Source organism: Silene latifolia, chromosome 2 (assembly GCF_048544455.1).
Source record: "Silene latifolia isolate original U9 population chromosome 2, ASM4854445v1, whole genome shotgun sequence".
NCBI lineage: Eukaryota > Viridiplantae > Streptophyta > Magnoliopsida > Caryophyllales > Caryophyllaceae > Silene > Silene latifolia.
The window spans coordinates 33,629,756-33,635,168 of record NC_133527.1 but is presented as its reverse complement, the minus strand read 5'-3'; the positions used below and the strand labels follow the sequence as shown (position 1 = coordinate 33,635,168).

The window sequence follows — 5,413 nt, the reverse complement described above, 5'->3', positions numbered from 1 at the left end:
TCAGAAACCACCAACGAACAACAACAACAATCAAGGGTCGGGTGCTAAGCCGACCACTTCAGCTAGTACTGTCCAGGGAGGTGGACAGAAGACCAGTGGAAAGTTATTCATGATGGAGAAGAAAGCAGCTGAGGAGGATGCACACGTTATCACCGGTACTTTCCTTGTTAATGGTATTCCTACCTTTGTTTTGTTTGATTCGGGGGCTTCTCAGTCGTTTGTATCTTCAAGTCATGTTAAACGGTTGGGTTTGAGGGTATATGAGTCTGTTAGTGAGCAAGTTTTTATACCTTCGGGTGAGTCTGTATCATGTGGGAGGTTGTTTAGAGATGTATCTATGATAGTTGGGCAAGTTGATCTACCTGTAGACTTGCTAGAGTTTCCTTTTGACGGTTTTGAGCTGATAGTCGGGATGGATTGGTTAGGAAAGTATAAAGCTAAGATAGACTGTCATCAAAAGAAAGTGTCTTTAAGAGGTCCTAAGGGTGTTAGTGTATCTTATCGTGGGTTTCTAGTCAAACCCAAAGTTAAGTTGATTGCAGCTGTCACCTTGAAGTCGTATCTGAGGAAGGGATGTCCTTTGATCTTGTGCCATGTGAGAGATGACCGGATAGAGAGTCCGACAGTTGATGAGATACGAGTGGTGGGATAGTTTGCCGACGTTTTTCCTGATGAGATTCCGGGGTTGCCACCAAAGAGGGAGAAAGATTTCACCGTTGAGTTGAAGCCATGGACGGGGCCAATCTCTAAGGCACCGTACCGTATGGGTCCTAAAGAGATGGAGGAGCTCAGGAAGCAGTTAGATGATTTGATAGAGAAGGGATACATTAGACCAAGTGTATCGCCGTGGGGAGCACCAGTTCTTTTTGTGAAGAAGAAAGATGGGAGTTTGAGGTTGTGCATAGATTACAGGGAGCTGAACCGAGTGACGGTGAAGAACAAGTATCCTTTGCCAAGGATTGATGACCTGTTTGATCAGTTGAGTGGTGCATCAGTCTTTTCTAAGATTGATTTGAGGTCGGTGTACCATCAGGTGAAGATTAGAGAGGTGGACATACCAAAGACAGCTTTCACGTCGAGGTATGGCCATTATGAGTATGTGGTGATGCCGTTTGGGTTGTCTAATGCACCAGCAGTGTTTATGGATTTGATGAATATAATCTTCAGACAGTTCTTGGACCAGTTTGTAGTGGTATTTATCGATGATATCTTAGTCTATTCTAAGACTAAAGAGGAGCATGAGGAGCATCTGAGGATCGTGTTGCAAACATTGAGGGAGCATGAGTTATATGCTAAGCTGTCCAAGTGTGAGTTCTGGTTAGAGAAAGTTGCTTTTCTGGGGCATGTGATCTCTAAGGAGGGAGTGGTCAGTGGATACAAATAAGATTGAGGCAAAGTGACAAAGTGGGAAGCACCAAAGAATGTTCTTTGAGATCGGGAGTTTTCTGGTTTAGCCGGATACTACGACGGTTCGTGAAAGACTTTTCCAAGATAGCCAGACCTATGACAGCGTTGATGAGAAAAGAGAACAGGTTTCGTTGGGATGAGAGTTGTGAGACGGCGTTCCAAACATTAAAGGAGCGTTTGACCACAGCTCCTGTCTTAGCGTTGCCTGAAGGGAGCGAGAACTTTGAGGTTTATACAGATGCCTCAAAGAATGGGTTGGGATGTGTGTTGATGCAGAATGGTAAAGTGATTGCCTATGCGTCTAGGCAATTGAAGCCTTATGAGGAGAACTACCCTACTCATGATCTGGAGTTGGGTGAGGTGGTGTTTGCTCTCAAGATTTGGAGACATTACCTTTATGGAGCAATCTTTAAGGTATTTTCTGATCACAAGAGTCTCAAGTACATCTTCACTCAAAAGGAGTTGAACATGAGACAGAGGAGGTGGATGGAGCTGATTGGCGATTATGACATGGAAATCATCTACCATGAAGGGAAGGCCAATGTTGTTGCTGATGCTTTGAGTATGAAGAGTGTACATTCTCTGTGTACAGCTCTATCTTTGATGAGGCTGAGAGATGAGGTAGCAAGGTTTGGGATACATATGATGCAGAAAGGTGATGCCATGGGTGATATGACAGTACAGCTTGAGTTTTATGATGACATTCGAGGTAAGCAGGCTTTGGATCCTAAGATAGTTGAGTGGAGAGCTGGAGTAGAGAAAGGGACAGTGTCCCGATTTTCTATTCATACTGTGACACCCTTAAAAATTAACACGTTATCTAATTACTTAAATGCGTAAATTCTACGGAAAAACTGGTAGGATATGTTTGTAAATGGTTCAACTAGATAAAACCTGCAATTTCAAAAAAATTTCTTCCTAAACCATTCACAACCAATCCAACTCAAGAAGAGTGTCAAAAACCCTGCAACAACTGATAAACTAATTTACATACATAACTTAAGACGCGGAAATATAGTGATACAAACCCAAAATAGAAAAGGGAGACATATGTCCCTTCAAATTATATACAAACCAAAAGTTAAAAGGTTATATACATAACCAAAAGATAAAAGGTTTCTACAAAAGAAAACCAAACTAGGTCCAAGGTTCCTTGCTCACTAGCTCGTCTGTGACCCCAACTAAGCATCAACAACCTGTCAATCGCATTTTATACAAACACGAAAGCCACAATTCAGTGGGGAGTAACTTCGAGTCCTCCCAGCCACGAATCGTCAAAATTAATGAAACATGTAGTAAAACATGTAAACAATATGATAAACAATGTAATTATCATGTAAATCCAACCTATGACCCCTAAACTGACCAAACTAAACTATCATGTGAATCATATAACAAATTGTAATCCAAACTCTATCAACCATAGCCGGCTTGCATCTCACCTTCTATGATTCATAGAATCATCAAACAAGAAAGGGCAATATATCAAAGACAGGCATAAGTTCTTAGCACGGTCAATAGTCACTTTGTAACTCGAGTCTATACCACGAGGTAGGGAAGGTAATCGAACCGGTATCTTGGCTCAGCGGTTAATATTAATAAAACATGGCCAAGAGACAACACAACCCTAGCCTAAAATATGCGCAGACCTAGACATGCGGATACACACCACCGCACCCAAGACCCACAACTTTTTTTAAAACAAAGTGAAGTGAGTACCCTAAGGAGTCCACCAAAGGGTTGGCTAGTACTTAAGCTGACCACTTACTATCAAAATAAGTAACTGAGGTCATGCCCCAACTTGGATAAACATCCACTAGTCAGGAACACAAAGGCTATCAAGCAGTGAACATATACTCGTCAAAGACTATAAAGACCTATCTATGATGAAGGCCGAAGTACTCACCTAGGACCTAGTCCCAGCTAGTCCCAGCTTGAATACTTTAGCCCACACCACACAAGACTCACCACACAAGTCAAGTAAGACACCCACTTAACCATAAGAGGACAAAAAGTCCAACTTACCAACCTAAATGCTAACATCCTATCATGTGAAAGGCTATATAAATGTCTATTCAGCAGATAATCCAACAGTATCCTCAATAAGAATTCAATACTAACTTCCAATCTTAGCAATTTTAACAATATTAAAGGCTTTAGGGGAATCTAGGGCCATTACTACAAAATAAGAAGCTATTTAAATTCAACTAACTACACATGTGCAATAGAGATATAATAAATGGCCTAAAACAAGAAAAAGGCCGATTATCTAATTCATTCAACCGAATTTTTACCCGCAACCCCAGCCCTGCGACAGGTACGGGTCAAATTGCGGCTGACCAATCACTCAATTAACTGACATCGCATCAGTTAAAGGGACTAAGGCTCAGTTTTCGGCACAATCAACAAAGCATTACAATTATCCCTATACAATTCATTCTGAGCCTATTATTTACAAATTCATTTTGTAAACTATCCTAACATGTGATAACTATTAATATAAGCATAGTTTTACCACTAACATAATTTTTATTACTTATATGATTCAATTCCTAAAGTGTACTCATACTAACTATGTCATTAATAAACCTTAAATGACAAATTTTGCATGGAAAACCGCGAAACAAGCAACGGACCGACCCGGCCAACTGGGCTAGCCGTGGGCACGCCACGGGCCTCTTGCCTTTTTGCCCGTCCCCCTACACCACCTTTTCTTTCCATTTTTATTTAGTAAAAGACCGTCTGAACATTAATTAATCGTTCCCAATTCAACTTTGTTAATTTAAACTAACAAAAGGCATAATTTAAGCATGCATGCAACAAATTTATCATGTGAAAACTACTACTCAAGCAAAAATCACCAAACATACAAAAATCAAAAACATGTGACGATCTTTCGTCGAGTAACTCGAAATATGTTACCTTAAGCTAGAAAATGAGCAATTAGCACCTCAAAACCGAAACCCTAACAACAACTAGCCGCTATCCTCTACAATATACGAGTCCCCGAACTCGTCCTCCAATTCTTCACCTAAATAAACAATTAAAACACAAAGATAAGTATATAAACCGAAATTTCCGAAAATTGGTCTTAAAACAACTTCAATAAAACTGAAATTAAATTGTACCAAGTTGTAGATCGCGACGAGAGGATTCCGGAAAGGTAAATTTCGTGAAAAACCGATAAGAAACGAGCAAGTTGTGACGATTTTTGCTTGAGTTTTTATGTAAAAATGGTGTTTGGGAAAGACAAGGAAGATGAACAAAGAAAAATCAGAAAAAAAGAGTAGAGGGGAAGGGGGTGCCGCGGTAAGGGAGAAGAAAGGAAGGAGGGAGGAAGGTGCGGGATTTTTAGTCGGGATTTTTACGAGTCGGGTTTGACTTGTTTCAATAATAATTAAATCCGTAAGTCAAACGCAAATTCCGTCAAGACCAAAGTTTTTAAATACGAGATTACAAGAAAATTGAGTATTCATACGACCCATTTCCAAATTCGATTACTCAACGTTCAAAAGAATTGTCATTTTCCCCCCGATACGACCTTATTTCGAAATAAAAAGTTTTACACGGTTTAAACTATTTTGAAACATTTCGAAACTATCAAAATAAATACTTTTCTTCAAAATATAATAAAATTATATTTCTTTGAATTATTTTTACTTTAATTACTTTAAATATCAAATTTTATTTGATTAATAAATTATTTTCGAAATATATTAACGGTCCGAAATTACGGGGCGTTACACATACAGATGGTAGTTTGAGGTTCGATGGTAGGTGGTGTGTCCCTAATGATGAGGAGTTGAAAAAGACTATCATGACAGAGGCACATTGTACACCATATTCAGTACACCCGAGTGGTGACAAGCTATACAAGGATTTGAAGAAAACGTTTTGGTGGCCTGGGATGAAGAAAGAGACAGCTGAGTTTGTGTCCCGTTGTTTGACATGCCAGAGAGTTAAAGGGGAATAGCGACGACCACAAGGTAAGATTCAGTCTTTAGAG

At 39.7% G+C, this 5,413-nt stretch overlaps 1 long non-coding RNA gene across 1 annotated transcript; it reads right to left on the bottom strand.

The window, feature by feature from the left end:
- Nucleotides 1-2,326: 2,326 nt before the first annotated feature.
- Nucleotides 2,327-4,683, bottom strand: LOC141629144 (uncharacterized). The gene is made up of 3 exons (XR_012537235.1): nt 4,536-4,683; nt 4,330-4,438; nt 2,327-2,603 (listed from the first exon to the last, which is right to left on the bottom strand). It is a non-coding gene; the product is annotated as an uncharacterized LOC141629144 (long non-coding RNA).
- Between the last annotated feature and the right edge of the window lie 730 nt (nt 4,684-5,413).